The sequence below is a fragment of the Mus musculus genome, chromosome 15 (assembly GCF_000001635.26).
Source record: "Mus musculus strain C57BL/6J chromosome 15, GRCm38.p6 C57BL/6J".
Taxonomy (NCBI): domain Eukaryota; kingdom Metazoa; phylum Chordata; class Mammalia; order Rodentia; family Muridae; genus Mus; species Mus musculus.
In genome coordinates this window covers 64,391,198-64,410,886 of record NC_000081.6, presented here as the reverse complement: position 1 = coordinate 64,410,886, position 19,689 = coordinate 64,391,198, and the positions used below count along the sequence as shown (strand labels likewise).

Below are 19,689 nucleotides of genomic sequence, written 5' to 3'. Positions count from 1 at the left end.
AGAGAGAGAGAGAGAGAGAGAGAGAGACTGAGGCTAGACCTGACCTGGACTTTTTAAGCCTCAAAGCCCATCTTCAGTGGCATATCTCCTCCAACAAAGATGCACCTACTCTAACAAGTTCACAAGACCTAATCCTTCCGAGCAGTTCACCAACTGGGCACTTAAGTATGAAAACATATGAACATATGGAGGTCACTGTCATCCAAACCACCATACAGCCTGAGAAGGTTTTAAGAGATCTTTCCCACCCATAACTCCAATCTAATGAAGACATTTCTTATAAGCCTCTTGCAGCTGTGGCTATATTCACTTAGAAGGCATCATGGGGTACCTCCATTCTCAAATGTGGGTTACCTATGTCTTACTGCCTACCCAGGAGGTCCTTTCTGTTCACAGATATCTTTTAAGTTCTAAATGGGATCCTTAAGACAGTAACACCCATTACTGATGTTGACAGATTTTCTCAGCATCCTTTGCCCCAGGTATAGGAATCCCCACATATCAGGAAGGCAGTTCTAACCATGGGTTTACATGTTCTGTAATTGGAATTCATTTCACAACTACTGTGACCATTTAACATGGCTGTGCATTCTATTGTTGTTTATTCAAAAGCTAATTGTTCTAAGCATTAATTTGTTTCTCTGTTGCCATTATAAAATACAGACCAAAACTGATTAGGGAAGAAAGAATGTATTATGGTGGGGAGACATCGCAGAAGGTACCCATAGTGGCTGAAACAGAAGCAGAGAAGCATCCTTGACTACAAGCATGAATTGGAGAAAGTAAACTAATTAGGATGCAGTTATATAGTCTCAAAGCCCTCCCCCAAGTGATGTACTTCTTCCAAGAAGACTGCAACAGTTAAAGCTTCCCAAACAGAGCCACCATTTAGGAACCAAGCATTCAAATACCCAAGCCTACGGGGAACATTCTTATTCAAATCACAGCGTTCTAATTAGGTTTCTGTTCTTGAGATAAAACTGTAACCAAAAGCAACTTGGGAAGCAAAGGGTTTATTTAGCCTATAGGTTACATTCCATCATGGGAGGGAAGCCAAGACAAGAGCTGAAGCAATGACACAAAGGAACACAGTTTTCTGACTTGTTTTCTCTGGGTTGCTTCCTTATACAACCCAGGATGTGTTGCCCAAGTATGGCACCGCCCAGAGTGGGCTCAGCCCTTCTACATCAGTCAGCAATTAAGAAAATGCCCTGAAGACATGACCACAGGCCAATATGATAAAGACATTTCCTCAATTAAGGTTCCCTCTTTTCCAGGGTATCAAGCAGAGAACGGACATTAACTATGATACTGATATTAAGCCAGAGTGCAGCTTACAATCAGTGGTCTCTTCCACCATTAGTACTCCTTAATAATTCAGATGATATTACACAGCACACATAGAAGGAGTGACCCCGTCTTAGCTGAATTCCCATACTACTTCACACCTCCCTCTTTCATAACCCTTGTCAGGGAATATCATCATCCTTTGTATGTATGTCTCACCTAGCAGACAGCAAGTTCCTCAAGGGCAAGGGCTCTGTCCATTCCAGCTTTACACTCCAATGGCTAGCCCTACATTGAATGCTTCGTGGAAACTGTCTAATTTGGTTGAGCTGGAAAGAAACTAAGCTCAGATAGTCCTCAGAAAGAGACACAACAATCCTGAGACCTCAAAGGCTTCTAAGAGTGTTTTCTCTTTGTTTTTGTTTTCTCCTAATCATCATTCAAGTGGCTCAGTGCATTGTTTTGGGATTAGATGACCCAAACTCAGGTGCTGAATTTGATGCTCCAGGGAAACTTGAATCTCCAGGATTAGGTTATCATGGAGGGACCTTCTATTTGTTTGTTTGTTTGTTTGTTTGTTTGTATTCCAAATGCTTCTCCCCCTTCCAGTCCCTTCCTCACAGAGTCCTTCTCCCTACTCCTTCCTTCTCTTCTATGAGGGTGTCCCATCCCTGGTCTCCTCCCATTATGGAGCATCAAGTCTCTGCCAGATTAGGCACATCTTCTCCCACTGAGGCCAGACAAGGCAGCCATGAAGACTGAGCTACATGTCTGCTATATATGTGCCAGGGGCCTCGTTCCAGCCCATGTACGGTCATTGGTTGGTAGCTCCATCTCTGGGAGCTCCCAAGGGTCCAGGTTAGTTGACTACGTTGGTTTTCCTGTGGGGTTCCACCCCTTTGGAACCTTCAGTCCTTTCTCCAACTCTTCCATAAGTGTCCCCAACCTTCATTCAATGTTTGGCTGTAGATATCTGCATCAGTTTTAGATGAAGGAACCTTCTCTAATGGCTTGAATCTTTCTGTCTGGCTCCTGATGCTAACTCAGGATAAGAAAATTCAGTCTGCAACACAGTGAGGAGTAGTGGGATTAATGTCTTTCATCGTTGTGCTCTTAGTGGCCACTGCACTGTTGATTGTTTAGTTTGAAGTTTTCTGCAAGCTACTCAGGGACTTCGTTCTAGCCCGATAACCTCATATCAATTGAACACTGTGGACTCTGATGACATGTTAAGCTTCGAGGCAACAGACCAAAGAGTGATCTACAATAACTCAGGAACTGGTACCATTTCCATGGGCCCTCAATGAATCAGACCCAGGTTCTAACAGCTTCTATGTGTGTATATGGGGTGGCAGCATGGAGATAGGGGACACTAAAATATGATGTACTACCTGACAATCTCATTCTTTGTCCCTCTCTACTTTTTTTTTCTTTTTTTCTTTTTTTCTTTTTTCTTTTCTTTTGGTTTTTTGAGACAGGGTTTCTCTGTATAGCCCTGGCTGTCCTGGAACTCACTCTGTAGACCAGGCTGGCCTCGAACTCAGAAATCCACCTGCCTCTGCCTGCCAAGTGCTGGGATTAAAGGCATGCGCCACCACTGCCCGGCTTCCCTCTCTACTTTCATAACCCTTCATGATTCTGCTTCAGTCTCCTGAGTGTTAGAATTACACATGTGATGGTTAGTGGTAACTGTCAATTTGATAGAATCTAAAATCACCTGGAAGATGGACCCCTGGACCTGTGGGGAATTATCTTGACTGTCTTTCAATGGGATGACCAGCCCACCGTGGGTGGCATCACTCCTTAGCTAGGATCCTGAGCTATATAAAATGGAGAAAATGAACTAAGCAGAAATACCCATCACTTTTTGCTTTCTGATTATGGGTGCAATATGACCAGCTGCCTTGGCTTCCCTGCGTTGATAAGCTGCACTCTTGTATTGTGAGACAAAATTAACTCTTTCTACCTTAAACTGTTTTTGTCAGAGCATTTTTACCAACAAACAGAGAAACTAAGGTGGCGTACACCAATATTCTTTGTTCAATTTGCCCCTTTAAATACTTAGAATATTGACTACTGCTTGCATTTCTATGTGCTAGACATGTTGGTGGCATGTAGCAGGCAGAGGAAGAATAAATGAGTCAGGATCAGGATTTTCCTTACCCTCATGCTTTCTTCTGAACAATTGTTTGAGATGGGAACCATTATATCAGTGGAGGAAACTGAGGTATGGGGATGGGGGGCGTGACTTGTCAAAATCACATGTCTACATTCAATAATCAGCAAATAAGAGATTTCTGATTGTCTATAAGGCCCCACCATGGCCTGGCCTTTTTAAAAACCCTCACAGAAGCAATCTTACCTATCTTACATTGCAATAACTCTCTCAACATTTTACTGATTATTTTTAGAGCACTTATTTAATACCCAAGATAACATAACATTTTTCCTTTTTGTTGTTTGGTTATGGTCCGCTTCTTCTGAGGAGAACCCTTAAAAATCATTTAGTTCAGTTCCCCAATCTCTAGAAAAATGTCCAGTTGGTGAGTTTTTGTGGAATGAATGAGTGAATGAGATGCATGGACCACTGTCACTATAGGGTTTGTTATATGCCTGATAGGTTTAAACCCTATGCATTGGTCTCCTCTTTAACCAGCAATTTCCTCTTCTTCACAGGCAGGTCAGAATTGGCCACGTTGGTTTAGACTCACCTGAAAAATGCATTGGATGTGGAAGTTGAAAGATCTAGCTTTTTTCCTAAATAACAGAAATGTCTCACAAGCTTTGGGGAAGGCCAAGGTAATTTTTCAGGAGAAAAATAGATGGGAAGATAGAAGATAGAATTAGGCAACCAGTTAATCAGAGAGACCAATAATGAGACTGTTGACTCTATTCTAGCTGATTCCAGTTGTGTTATACTGAGCTGAAATACACCAGAGAGGTTTCCAGGAGTCACAAAGGCCAACAGGGATAGAGCATAAAAGAAACTCGAGTTTTAAAGACTGGCTAAACCCATGGTTAGTTTATTTCGAATCAGTATAATAGTATACTTTCATTTTAAGTTAATTTTGGCAAATTAGTGATGCATGCAACTCACAATGAAATATGTTCAGAGCACAATGGAGGGATGTGAGAGGAAGAGAAGGCATCTTCATACAGGCTCTGATGGCTAGTCTCCACTGTCACCTCAACAACCACCAATACGAGTTTCAAGGTACAAGATAATTGGTCCTTCCAATCTCCAGTGTATTGCAGTATGGATTACTTTATTCTGAGTTAGAATCAGGAGCCAAAGAGGAAGCTTCAAGCCATTAGAAAAGAATCTCTTAATGCGTTGACTAGTCTTATGTCAACTTGACATACAAACTAGAGTTATCTGAAAGGAGGGAACATCAAATTGAAAAAAATGCCTCCATAAGACTCAGCTGTAAGGCCTTCTATTAATTAGTGATTTATGGTGGAGGACCTAGCCCAGTGGGTGGTATCATCTCTGGGCTGGTACTCCCGGGTTCTATAAGAAAGCAGGCTGAGGAAGCCCTGGGAAGCAATACAATAAGCAGCCTCCCTCCATGGCCCCTGCATCAGTTCCTGCCTCCCGATTTATGTCCTGTTTTAGTTCCTGTCCTGTCTTTCTTCAATGATGAGCAGGGATAAAGAATTGTATGCCAAATAAACCCTTTTCTTCCCAACTTTCTTTTCTTTTCTTTCTTTCTTTCTTTCTTTCTTTCTTTCTTTCTTTCTTTCTTTCTTTCTTTCCTTCTTTCTTTCTTTCTTTGTCCTGGTGTTTCATTGCAGCAATAGAAACCCTCGCTAAGCCACTTCATGACAGCATAACCCTTCTCTCTTCCTCTGTGGGCATGTCTGTCAGTGAAGAACCAGCTCTGCTTTGCCACTGATTGTAGCAGAAACATTAATGGGCAAGGCATTGTGCCCCCTGGGAATATCCCTTTTCTTGAGTCACTGGTGGCAAATCCCTTATTCCAGATTCAGAGTCCGGAACACCACAGTCTACTATACCTATGCCTATCCCACAATCTCCAGCTTTGCCTTTATCTAAAATCCATCTGGCTTTTAAATCACATTCTACCTAACACTTTGGGTTATCTGTTTGGTTTAGAATACCAACAAGGAAAAGAGATAGTCCTCAATTACCCATCAGTCTCTCTTCCTGTCTCTCTGCCTCTGCCTGTCTCTGTCTATCTCTGTCTCTCTCTCTCTCTCTCTCTCTCTTCTTGAAACACGTTCTCAATATAGCCTAGACTGACTTCTAGATCACTTTATAGTAAAAAATTACTCTGAATTCCTGACTCTCCCACCTCTGCCTCCCAAGTGGGTACCACCATGCTAGGCTCTTGGGCTGCTCTTAATGGAGCTAGTGAAGCTTTGAGAACAAACACGGCTGGCTTGCAAAATAGGCAGGCTCTGAAGATAGCCTATAAAGGCAAGCTCTATGTGTGGGTTCAGGCTCCACTGTCATCTTCTTTTTTAAAAAGGCATTTCACTCTATCTATCTATCTATCTATCTATCTATCTATCTATCTATCGATCGATCGAGAGTAGTGTCATGGAACACACGTGGAGGTCAGAGAGCAAAAGTTCATTCTTTCATTCTCTCCTTTCACCATGTGTGCCCAGGAACTGAACACAAGTCATCTTATCTGATGGCAAATTCCTTTACTCACTGATCCTAATGTCACCCTCTTGAAGTTCTAAGTCATTTCTGAACAGGTTTCATGTATTCATTTCATATCGGCACTGAATGACCTAGCTAATACTGAACCTGCTTTTGCCACTGGCCACTGTGCTTAGAGACCATCCCTGTTGTAGTTTCTAATCTTCACACTAAAAAGACCTAAAGACTATATCGAAAACTATAGTTTGGGATGTATGTCAGCAGTAGAATGTGCTTGCCTAGCCTTCGTGAGGTCCTTGGGATTCAGTGTTCAGTATCACAAAATAAAGCACACAACCAAGGATGGTGGTCGGCCTCCATTGAGGAATTGTAAGGTGGATGAGTTGTGCCATTTGTAGAACTGTACCAAATATATAATATGTGAATTGGCTATCTCTTGTGTGAACAAAGATGGCAAGAGAAAAGGGTGGGGAAGCTGTCTGTTCTGATTCCAGAGCAAGACACTAGCCCAAGACTCCAACACTGAAGAGAAAGTGGGAGAGTCTGTGGGTAAAAGCCCTCTAAGATGCCCCAACAATTGTATGAGTAGCTTCTGCATACACTGCTAATGTGGCCACTAAGAAACTCCAGACTTCCCAGGCTCAGATGGCTCAGGAGTACTTTGGGACACCAAACTTAGGGAAATGGTGAACAAATACCAGAAAGACAATTTGTACCATAAATGCTCATGTTTCAACATAAAAGGAAATGTTTGCCAACATCAGCTTATCAACTAATCAAAACTAGGTGTCTGGGGATTTAAAAAAAAAAAAACTTCAATGTCTTGTTAATAGATTTCATTGAAAACGTCAGGGAGAGGTGCTCTGTTTGATACTTGCAAAATGTATTGCCTTCCAGGTTTAAATTGAAGTATCTAATTACACAATTATGAACGCTGTGATTCAGAGATTGCTCACCGAAAGATTTCCTTATGTAATATCATCTTCCTGTCTACCTGCTACCTTCATTTCATTTGTGCTTTTATTTTTGCTAGACTCTAAAGATCTAATTGGAATTTCAAAGTGCCCCATTAAGCCGAAATGATGATTCCGCTTGATAAACACCATGGCACAGTTGGTTCTGACTTGTATACATTTTAAAACGTGAGGTTTCTTTTTATTTATTTATTTATTTAAATTTATTTCATGGTTGTTTCTCAAGACAGTTATGGCTTTTGCAATTAGACAGCATTGGAGAGCATCATTTTAACTGCTATTAATGCTTCAAACCAGCTGAGCATTCATCCACCAATTTTCTTGGCCTTTTAAAAAACCAATACTAATGTCTTTTGTGTGTTCTGGTTCTTTCCAATTTACAAAACTCAATTACGTGTGTTGTTTTATTTGGCCCTCCTATGCAGAGATTGCCTGTCAAGCATGAGACGGCCAACAAAACAGGCCCCGGTGAGAAGAGCAGCGGTGGAGAGAAGGAACAGAAAGGAAAAAGGAGGAATTTAATAATTCCAATGGAACAACTCAATATGGACTCAAACCTGGTGATTTTTTTTTTTAGAGTACTGAAGTGGACTTCCCAAGAACTCACAAATCCTGGCACAATCATCTCCCAAGAATATATATATGAGATGGCAGGTAGGTACGATGACGATGACATCTTCTGAAATGAAAAACATCTTGAAGCTGGCCAGCTCTTTAGAGAGTTGCCGGGGAACCACGGAGCTGGGTGGTTCTAACCATCACCCAGTCCTCTGTTCTTCCTTCATGTGGCAGTTAGGGGACTTGACTGTAAACAACACAGGCTGCCTTGGACCAATATGAGCATGCAAAGAATTCATTGGCAGCAATGCAAGCAGGCTGTTCAGGAATCAGCAGCCAGGCCGGGAAAACTGGCTCCTACTGCAACTAAGGGCCAAGAAAGGCTGGGCTGTCGGAAACACAGCCAAGAGCATGTCACAGCAATAGCCTAATTAGAGTGTAGACGGCAGGGCTGCCAACCTGGACAAGGCAATGAGCCTAGGCTTTGTTCTCTTTTTTTATTAAGGTGCAAGTTATGATAGTTACATGAACAGGACTGAGGGGGTGAAACTCAGGTGTTAAGGTGCTAACCTGAGTCCCGTCCTTAGCACTATATAAATGCAGGGACTGTGGCATACCCTGGAGTACTAGCACTGGGAGGGGAAACCAGAAGAGGCAGAAGTTCAAGGTTATCCTTAACTACATAGCAAGTTTGAGTCCAGCCTTGGCTACATGAAACTGTCTCTTAATTTCTAGAAGGAAAGAAAAGGAAAGGAAAAAGGAAAGACAGAAAAGAGATTATATACAAGTTTTACATATGTGTGTGTGTGTGTGTGTGTGTGTGTGTGTGTGTGTGTGTGTGTGTGTGTGTATCATATAGGTAACAACCTTTTTCAAAACTGTAGACTACTTTTCACATCCTCAGGCTTCCTCGGGTTTCTGAAGGCCAACACCTCATCACTTTTCTGCCTTCTATCATCATAGATTAGTCTGCCTGATTCTGAATTTCACAAAGATAGAAACAATATCTACTCCTTATGCCCTTTTACCTGAGGGATTTTTTTCTCATTACATTTTCAATCCCGACATGCATGGTTGCTTACTGTAGTAGCCGTTTATAATTCCGCTCCCGTTCCTTTCCTCCCACTGTGGCTCCCTTCCTTCCTTGTAGTAAAGTTCTCTGGTTATGCTAATAGTAAAATTTATTACCCAGCCTATTTTTTTTAATGACATCTGGGTTATTTCTCCTTTGGGGCTAAGATAAATGACACTGCTGGTTTGTGTCTTTTGGGAAATGACTTTTCTATGTTTCCTTAAGTATAGTAATTTCAGACTCACTAGTAGATATTTAGTGGACGACTCTCATGCAGCCACCGCTCCCATGCAACTCCTGTCCTGGCATCTCTGTATCACTTCAAATCCATGTAAGACCCTGCGAGCACTCAGGGCATCTAGCCCAGATCTCCTCCTCCTATCTAGTGGACATGGGACAGGCCATGTCGGCTTCCACATAATGAGAGGACTGCTGCTTTTGGCAAAAATATGTTTACATTTTCTGGTATTTTATTTCAAAGAGAGGATTCAGATATTCTGGCAAATTTTTACCAAATTCTAAATGGCATATGCCATCTTCCAGTGTGTGCTGTGTGTGTGTGTGTGTGTGTGTGTGTGTGTGTGTGTGTGTGCTAAGATGAGCCATGAAACCCTGACGATGCTAAGGCAAATACTCTACAATGTAGAGTCTACCCTGACTAGCATCCCAAGCTCCGTCTTCCAGATTGTCACCCTCATCCTATATCGCGTGCATCATCTGTGACTCCTTTCCTTGGGCTTACTTTTTAAAACTGTAAGTAAGTTTATTTTTTCAGGAGAATGGTTACATTAGTATTACAAATAATATCACCACTCAGAAATGAAAAGGTGATTGTGGGAGATGAGCACAGTGAAAACGGAGCAATGACGTTACATTGTAACTATTCGATATGAGGCGCTGAAGCTCATACCTATTGTTACAAATGAAACATTAGAGACAAGACGAGATTAGCCAGTGTTGAAAAGGTCTTAACAGTTTTCTAATAGAAAACATGCTCCCTATGAAGTAAATAGAATTATTTGAGAATTAAAAGGAGGGGGCTGGGCATGTAGCTCAGTGGGTAGGGTACTTGCCTAGCGTTCACCAAGACCTGGGTTTCATACCTAGCACAGCATACATCAAGTGTGCTGGTGCACACCTGCAGCTGCAGCACCTGACAGGTGTGGTTGGGCGGACCAGAAGTTCAAGGGAATCCTCGACTGCATAGGAAGGTTAAGGCAGTGTGGATTACTTGAGACTTTGTCTGGAAAAAAACAAAACAAAACAAAACAAAACAAAAAACTAAAATTTGGATGACTTTCTCACTGTACAATTCCTTTTGACTTCGTATCTCTGTGTGAGAGGGATGTGCCACAAGTGAGAGGAACAGTTCAAGATGACGTGGTTTACTCAAAGTCAGCCAGCAGCATAGTGATGAAGAGCAAGCATTCTATAAGCTGCATGTTTTGGATTGCTCATTCATTCTCTTATTCCTTCAGTGCGCACGTGCGCTCGCACACACACAGACACACACACACACACACACACACACACACAGTGACAGTTTAATGAATGCCAGGCAAGGGAGATAAGTTGCTTGCAAAGTGGCTACTGTCACAATTTAGAAGGTACGTAGAGTCTACTCTCTTCTGCTTTGAAGTGGAGGGTCTCTGTTCCAGGAGCAAGAATGGGACCCAGAAAGAGCACCAGAGAAGCATTAGGAAATAAGGCCTCTTGTTTTCTGTCAAACCTTTGTGATCACCTGCTCAGGGCTGTTCTGAGTCTACTCCTAGAGGAGGCTGCAGCTGCCCTTCCATACTGAAATACCAGTTGTTCTCCTGTCTCCAGCTGTGAGTCTGCAGATGATTCCTGGGAAATATTTCATATTTATGCTCTCTAACCTGTTACTGTATTTTTGCTGTGATAGACCGCAGTCTAGTTGTCTAGTAACACACAACTCTGCTTTCTAGTAATAGCACTGAGGCTAGATTGGAGTTTCAAAACATTGTAAGTAGCCACTCTTCACATCCTGAAAATTGTGAATTGAATGAAGCACACGTGCCCAGACTCTAAATACAGTAATAATCACACTAGATATGGCTTGTACAACAATCAGATGAAAAGATAAAGATGGTAAGATAAGACTTTTAAAATAAAATAGAATACATGTTGGCTATAAAAAGATAATCTTAAAAGATGAAAAAACATGGAAATAAGATAGGAAAATATAAATTCTGGCCAAAAGAAAAAAAATGCACAATTCTACTGATATCAGACAATACAGGATTTAGGCCAATATAAGAGGGGGAAAATTCATATTAAAAACAAAATTAAATCCCTCAGAAAGCTATCATAAAATCATAAGCATCATATACACCACCTCTGGTGCGTTTACATATGTATGCGGCAAAACTTAACATAACTAAAAAGATAAATTGGCAAATTTATAAATATTATTATGGAAGAGTTGGCTACAATATATGCATACATCTATGTGCCTTCCTCATTTTCTAAAAGATTTCTCAAATTTTTGCATTTTTCTAGAAACAGGACTGAAGAGATGGTTAAGAGCACTTGGCTGCTCTTTCTGAGGACCTGGGTTTAATTCCTAGTACCCACATGGTGGCTCAGCACTGTCTGTTAATCTAGTCCTGGGGGATCTGATACCCTAATACAGACCATACATGTGGGCAAAACACTAAGGCACATAAAAATTAAGTAAGTAAATAGATAAATAGAAATAGCACTTATCACATATCCCAAAGAACTGATTTAAAAATGAAATAACTTGCCATAACCTAATGGCTGGCAGTGGCTCTTCTATATTGAGTGGAAATATAATTGACCTAAATGGAAAATGGTGCCAAATACAGCAGGTGAAAGAATCGTTTTATCCTTTCCTACTTTAGCAAGGATTCATTAGCAGCAATGGCTCATTCCCACAACAAACGTTTCTCATGCACCATCCATGTAACAGGTACTGTTCTTGGTGCTCAGTAAATGTCAGTAAAAATGGGAGGTGGGAAGTCAAATGAAAGAGGGGCAAAAATCCCTGCCTTGATGAAGTTTACATTCCATGTGGATACTACAACATAAGAGAAATTGGCAAATACAAAATATTAGCAAAAATAAGGGCCACAGAGAGGGAAAAGCGGGGATTAGGACCAAGATGAGGCAGATGCAGGTCTGAACTCTTTTAATTGTAGCAAAATATATACAACATAAAATTTACCAGTTTAACCATCTGCAATGCAGAGTTCAGTGACGTTAGCTACATTTATATTACTGGGCAATTATTACCACTGCCTACCACCCAGACTTTTACATCGTAACAAACAGAATCAGGCAAGCAAGTAGATAGGTAGTTCTGAAGTTAGGTAGGTCTAGTCTGCCAATCAAGTTTTATCTCTGGGACTCATATGGTAGAAGGATGAATCGACTCCTACCAGGTGACTTCTAGTTTCCACATGTGTGCTGTGGCATGCATGTGCCCACACATACGCCTTCATGCACATGCAGGATAAATTAATACATAGTTAAAAGGTAGAAAAATGGAACCCCCAATCCATTAAACACTGACTTCCTATTCTCCCCATGCTTTAGCCCCTTGCAACCAGTCTGACTTTCTGTCCCTATAAATAGAACTCCAATAGAGCCACTCTGGGTTTCTTAATAAGCAGGGAAAGACTCTACTTCTCTGAGTGAAACACCCAATAGATGCTAAAATAAGCAAGCACCATTGATTGCCCAATAGCTCCCCCTCCTACACACTGAGTGAGGTGGCCTATGGCTGCAGTCTCAGCACTTGGGAGGTAAAGGCAGGAGGACCAGGAATTCAAGGGCAGCCTGGGTTTGATTAGACTGTAGAAAGTGGAGAGGGGAGAATTCTGACAGCAGAAAGGTTTAAGTCGGGGAGACAGGGGAGATTGGGGGAGAAGACAAGGGACTGGGGTGAGAAATTTGCTTATTTTAGTTTGGATATCCTTTCATGGGGATCTTAAGAGGGTGGAATTGGCCCCTAAATTTAATATCCCTCTGCTTATGTAGCATTCTCTGCTGGGTCTCAGCTTGAGGTATAAACAAAATGGGGTAGAAGAAGCCTGGGAAACAGTCAGGTGGCCATTTCTATTTCAGAACCATGATAACAAGCTTACTTTCCGTGTTAAAAATAAAAATGACAGGGAAGAGAGGGCCAGAAACACAAGGACCACGTCTGGGTCTGCGGCCCTACAACAGCTGGGGTCTGTGGCTGGCTGATGGCTGTGGACCATATTGACACTAAAGGGCATGCAGATGTCAGTGGTCAGGGCTACTGCCTGAGACCATGTTGATGGCCCCAGGCCATATTGACGTGGGGGAGGGGCATTGTTGGAGCAAACTGATCTGCATGGTCTGTGCTGACCCCTGAGGCCGTGGTGATGTCCTGGCCCTAGCTGTCACTGAGAGCCTTGTCTGGGTCTGTGGTTCTCCTGCAGCTGGGGTCTATGACTGTATGTGGCCCAAAGTGCCACCAGAGACTATATGTATATATGTGGTCTGGGATGCCAACTGAGACCATGTCTGAGGGCCATGCTGCCACCCAGGGGTCAGAATGTCTGGATCCATGGTCCTATGACAGCTTGGGTCTGCATTGGTCTCTAAGTCCTGTGATACCACCAGGAGACATGTGGATATCCCTGTCTGGTCTCCCACCTGAGGTCAGGTGAGTACTGTGCTAATCTGGCCCTGCCCCTTGCCAGCCACCACACTCAGGAGAGTGGGACTTACTCCTCACATGAGCAGCATGGAAGAGCTAGCTCTGGTGTTATGGGTGCAGGAGAGCTTGTCCCTAGATGAAGTGAGTGTGGGAGACCTGGCCTGGCTTCTCACCAGCTGCAGTACTCAGGAGAGCCGGACCTACCCCATGTCTGCCATGAGGTGGCATAGGCACGGGAGACCCTGCCCTTTCCTGGCTATAATACTGGGGAGAGCAGACCCAGCACCTCGCCTGGACAGTGTGGGAGAGCTGGCCTGAGGGCATGAGAGCAGGTGAGTCAGCCCTGCCCCTCACCAGCTGCAGCACATAGGAGAGCAATCCCATACCTTGTCTGCAAAGCACAGTAGAGCTGGCCCTAGTGGTATGGTCATGGAGAGTGGGCCCCAAGGGTGTGGGAGTGGGAGAGCTGTCTCTGTCCCTCACCTACGCAAAGCAGGAGACCTGGCCCTAGGGACACAGGCACAACAGAGCTAGCTGGTGGGCTGACCAACTCAACTTCCATGCAGGCCTAGATCCAAGGCTCTGAGTTGACGCACTCCAACATGTACCACCACATCTGGGAAGTGCTGGAGCACACAAAGGGTTCAGTCCTGGAGATCAAACGCTGTAAGATCTCCATGACCCGGGGCAACAACAAGATATCTGAGAGGAGTTCTGATGAGAATTCAGTATTGCCAGTCTAGCACAATCCTAGCCTTGAACCAAACCAATGACCCATTGCAATGAAGACTTGCAAGAAAATCTGGGTGGGCAAAAGGAGATACCATGTGATGTGGTTTTGTTTGTTTTGCTTTGTTTTTGTGGGGAAGTTGCAAAGGCACAAGATAGATATGAAGGGATGGGGTGATGAGTGGGTGATGAGATGATGGGGTGCATGATGTAAGATTCACAAAGAATCAATAAAAAGTTTTTTTTTAAAAAAAAGGAAATAAAAGTGGCAGAGTTCTCTAGATTCGTCTCACCATTTACAAAGGGAGAACAGGAGAATACTCACCATGATGACAAGGGGTGCCAGCCTGAGAGAGAAAGAGTATGTAAATGAGATGTCTAGGAGATGCCATCTGAACAGACTTGATGTTCTCATAGTTCCTGAGAAGACTTCCAGGGCAGCCAGCCTGCAGCAAGGAACCAGGCAGACCTGTGTAGAACCCACAGTATCCTTAGGGTCTCAAAATAACAGGGTCCGATGGAGAGGGGCTGGGGGGGAGGTGAGCTTAAGCAAACAGGCAAACAGGCAGCAGCTTGCGCTGGCTGAGTCCTGACTGTGAATGAGGAAGGGCCAGAGAAGCACTGGCTGCGTATACAAAGTACTCAACTTCTCAAACCTATTAATGAAAAGATATTAAAGCAATGGAAATGGGTCTGTGAATGCAGAGGTGGGATGCAGAGATCACAGACAGCCTAAGCTTCAGGGACATGGGTTTGCATTCACTTAGAGCTGTGCAAAACCTGTACTTAAGCAGGCATTGGGATAGAGTTCATAGTTAAGTTTAAAAACATAATGAATTCACTTGAGGAGTCAGCGAATTTGAGTGTACCACATAGAAAGAACGACCCCATTCTTAACTGTTCAGACCCATCTGGAGGATTAATTTACTTCTGAGAGTCATGTCTTAAGAGGACATGATTTTATAGCTGTGAGGTCTAGCCAGGGCAACTGGGTAGAGATGGCTCTTAGTGGTGTGGATCTTAGGCAGGGATCTGTGGCATCTGAGGCTGAGGCAAGCATAAGGGAAGAGACCGATTAGGTCATAGAGTGAGAGCAGTGTACAGCCGCTTGTTAAAAAGGGGTCTAGAATGAAAGAGGATCTAGTCTAGGGAGCCAGGCAGAAAACTAATCATGTCCCAGCTTTATCTGGCTGTCACCTGTCTGGGTCTCTACCCATGTGTAGAGAATCGTTATGCAAGTGAAATGTCCCAGGCTGAGAGCTACTTGGTGAGTGTCTGTACTTTTGTGGGCTTAAGTTCTGTTTGGGTTTAAATATAGTTATAGCAAAATGCGTGAAATTTAAATTGACCACCATAAAGTATATTTCTTGTTTCTTGCTAATTATGTTTCCTTCTTTTTCTTTGTTTTTAAATTAATTTATTCTTTTATATATTATATCCCACTGCAGTTCCCCCTCCCTCCTCTCCTCCCAGCTATCCTACCACACCACATATACTTAAAAACCATGGTATTGTGTGCAATTACATTGTTGTGTGACCATCAGTACCATCCCACCCCAGAATCTTTCATCCTGTGAAACTGAAACTATGCCCATTAACAATCCCTTATTTCTTAGCTCCCCCTCCCCCACTCCACCATCCTGCCTGCTATATCAGAAACTAACTACGGTGGATTATTCATATAAATCTTATTTCTACTAGCATAAAGCCTCAGGTTCCATCCCTAGTATATTGCATCCTGATTTCTTCCCTTTTTCAGACTGAATAGTACTGCACTAGGTATGTACTGTGTTCCTTGTATTCATTTATCCATGGACACATATTAAATGCCTTAATTCTTTCCAGGCTCTCCAATAGGCAATAATGTTAATACCATGAGTATCTCCCTCCAGGACCTCATAGCTGACCTGGAATAGAAGAGGGGAGTTAGGAATATGACAGAGAAATAGACTAATTTTAATACTGTATTTACTATCAAGAGTCCAGTGCAGTGGCTGTATGTGGTGGTACATGGCTGTAGTCCCAGATTCGTGGGAATTTATTTATTTATTTGTTTGTTTGTTTATTTTGGTGTTTTGTTTTGTTTGAGTAAGAGTTTCTCTGTGTAGCGTTGGCTGTCCTGAACTCACAATGTGGACCAGGCTGGCCTCAAACTCACAGAGATCCACCTGCCTCTGCCTTCTAAGTGCTGTGATTAAAGGCATGTGCCAGCCCTACCCGACAACACTTGGAAATCTAAGGCCATAGGCCAGCTTCTAAAACAGCAGCAGCAAGGTTAGACCCTGGATGAAAAGAGAAGAAAATAATTCTGTCCCAAAGTACAGTACATAGCGGGTTCTTAGAGAAGGTCAACATTCATTCTGAGGGCAGTGTGGGAGGGAGGGAGGGGGGGAGGGAGGGAGGGAGGGAGGGAGGGAGGGAGGGAGGGAGGGAGGGAGGGAAGAGGAATATTTCTCAGAGACAGCCAAGCCAAGATCAACAATGCAGAATTTGCATCTGGTTTCCCCTGCAGCCAGTGGTCACAGAGCTGACTCAATTGCCTCTAACTCCCTGGGACAGCTTTTAAACATATCTTCACACCAGCTCTCCAGACTGAAATGTTGGATTCAGTGGTTCCAGGGTGAAGGGAAGAGTCTAGATCTTGTAGAGGCTTGCCTGGCGATTCTAAAGAGCAAGCAGGCTTGACAGCATCAGGCAGTATTATAAGTTCAGGTTTATGTTTTTTTTAAATATTCATTTTTATGAGTATGTGGATACATATGTGAGCTTCTGTGTATCCCATACAGTAAGTGCTCTTAACTGTGTATCCCATACAGTAAGTGCTCTTAACTGTGTATCCCATACAGTAAGTGCTCTTAACTGTGTATCACATACAGTAAGTGCTCTTAACTGCTCAGCCGTATCTCTAGCTGCTGGGTTTGTATTTTATAGAAACCTCCCTGGCCTCACGATGTAAGGGGAAGTATACAGAGTTACAAAACACTCTAGGCAGAAGAACTGGTCCCAATCTCATCTGATAAGCATTCCCTGGATTGCATATTGCTAAAAGCATCATGCCTGGTCTGTTTCTCTTTCTGGCCATTCAAACGTTAGGTATACACCTACTGTTGGTGCCTGGATTTGAGTACTGGGGAAGTCTTTCCCATGGTGGTAGAGATGAGGTCCACATCCTCCAACATACCAGGCAAACACTCTATCACTGAGCCTCGGTCCTTTTCATTTCCAAGACACTGTCTCTTACTTGGTCATTTGGGAAAAGACATCGACCAATGAAGCATGGTGGAGATGAGTGTGAGTTCTAAGCTCAGGCTGTGAAAATCCTGGCAGCTGCCTCTTATGAATCTCTCAGAATCCTGTTGATTTTCTCAACACTCCGGACTATCCTGCCAGAGGTGAAGCAGCCCATAACAGGCGTGTGTCACTTTGCTGGCCTGGAAGATGACCATAGATGTATGCATGTATGAATTACTTTTCTGTTGCTCTGATAAAAAACCATGACCAAAGGCAATGAAAGGACGAGAACATTTATTTTGACTTATGGTTCCAGAGGGACAAGAATCCATGATGGCAGAGTGAGACGTGTCAGCGGGCAGCAGGCATGGAGGCATGAACAAGAAGCTGAGAGCTGACATACTCACCTGCAAGCATGAAGCAGAAAAAACAGTGCTCGAAGCCTGCCTCCTCTCTTTCTGTGTTTAGTCAATTCTTAGTCATCACAGCTCAGAACCATTTTCCCTGGTTTTGAGTCGCTCCCTGTACTTACTGCTTCTGGTAACACTGCGGTCATTATGGTTTTATATTTATTCATTTTCATTGTTTACTCCACTACAGTCTCTTCCTCCCAAAGTTGACTGTGAGCTCCCAGAGTTTATGGACAGTTCCAAGCACTTTGTCGGTGCTCGCTGAATACACGTTAAATAAAACCTAGTTTAGTCCTGGAGGAAAGAGGTCTTGGGGTTCTTTTAAAATGGAATCCTTCATACCTACCTTCTACTCCCAACTAGCCTGAGAATTTAAAAATGCTATTGTTGTTAATTCTAGGGTGGCAACAGTTGGCTTTGAGGGGAATTCTGCCCCCAGGCAGTTTCCTAGCAGCTACAATTACAGTGGAATATGTAATCTAAAGACTGAAAGTCCTGTCTAAGAGTTAAATCATGGATATGTAAACATCTCTGCAACAGTAACCTCGCAGCAATCTCCAGCCTGGATAGATGCACAGCGCTGGTAATGACACCAGCACTGAGTTCAATTAAGGGCTATTTACACAAGCAACAGGGAGCTATTTTCTGCTTTTTCTCAACAGTAGGCCCAGACTCCAGGAACTCTGGTGTTTCACATTATATGTCTAAAGCTCTAATGTATCTGTTTTTTTTTTCTTTTTCCCTCTCCTCCTTTTCTGCTTTTCTTTTTAAGACAGGGTTTCACTATATAGCTCATGCTGACCTCAAACGCAAAGCAATCCTCCTTAGCTTCCCAAGGGTTAGAATTGCACTGAGACCTGCTCTACCTCTTCTCTTCTCTTTCCTTCCCTCTGCCCCCTCTCAACAACAACAACAACAACCCAGGGCTGGAGAGACAGCTCAGTAGAGAAAAGTACTTACTGCTCTTGTAGAGAACCTGGGTTCAGTCGCCATCAACCACAGGACAGCTCACAACTCTATAACTCCAGTTCCAGGGGAGCAGGATGGCCTCTGTATGACCCTGCATACACATGGTGCACATAAATTTATACCAGCATACATACACACATGATTAAAGATTTACTTTTAAAGCATTATTAATCAATAATCTTTTAAAAGTAAACCTCAGGATTAGATACTTCTAAAGTTCCCTCATAGTTGGACTCTCTAAGCTCCAGGCCCAATTTTGGTCCCTGGAGCTCAAACTTGCTGAAGAGAATCGGTTAAGAATAGTAAACAGAAACCCAGATACGTTCCATTAACTGATAAATGCATTAAGATTCTAGCTTCGTAACTGTAAGATTAAATGAGATAATCATTGGTAAAGGCCATTGGCCATTAGGATGGTACAAGGCATAGGGTGTATGCATTAATAAGTCTCAGCTGTTCACATCATGTCACCATCACTGTCATCATTGTCACTGACAGTCACCATCATCCTCAGCAGCACAATCCCCTCTACTCTAACCAGTGAGGAGGAGAGGCCTGCTCTCAGATCTCTTACATCATCCTCTGCTGAGGGGCTCTCAAAATAGCTCAGGAGGGAGATGTTTTGAAAGATACCTTAAGTGTTTGTTCTTGAGCCAAAGGCTGAGAGCATCCTATGGGCTAGGCAATCTAAAAGATGCTGGGACACACAGGTGAATGGCAGAGTCACCGCCCTTGGAGGCTATAGGAGAGAGATGATATGTGCTGTGGTATAGGTCAACCAGCAGTAATTTCAGGGAACAACAGGAATGCCTAAGAGGGACACATGTCACTAGAAAAATAAAAAACAAAAAAAAACAGGGATGGTTTCCTCTGGGCCTCTGGAGGTTCCCAGGTGAAGCCCTCATTAATTTCACACAGAATGGAAAGGGCCTTACTTGCTTAAGTGATTGTGGCAGTGACCCATTTGTGTGATCCTTTTATCACAAGGGCCCATTATCGCTCGAAGTAAAGCCTTTAAAATTAACAACCTAAGGACAGAAAGCATTTTTCCAATGCTCAGCAGTTCCAGAGGAAATGCCATTGAGAGTTCATCTCCAGAGCCCTTGGCAGGGGTGGGAGGCGGGGGGCTTCAGCAAAGGGTGGTACAATAA

At 43.1% G+C, this 19,689-nt stretch overlaps 1 long non-coding RNA gene across 1 annotated transcript in view; it reads right to left on the bottom strand.

Annotated features, from left to right (window-relative positions):
- Gm30563 overlaps window positions 1-18,654 on the bottom strand; it is a 44,652-nt gene extending 25,998 nt beyond the window's left edge. Inside the window, exons 1-2 of the long non-coding RNA XR_003951589.1 lie at window positions 18,530-18,654; window positions 14,254-14,397 (exon numbers count right to left, since the gene is read on the bottom strand). This is a non-coding gene — a long non-coding RNA (predicted gene, 30563). The remainder of the gene's footprint in view (window positions 1-14,253; window positions 14,398-18,529) is intronic.
- Window positions 18,655-19,689: the final 1,035 nt, after the last annotated feature.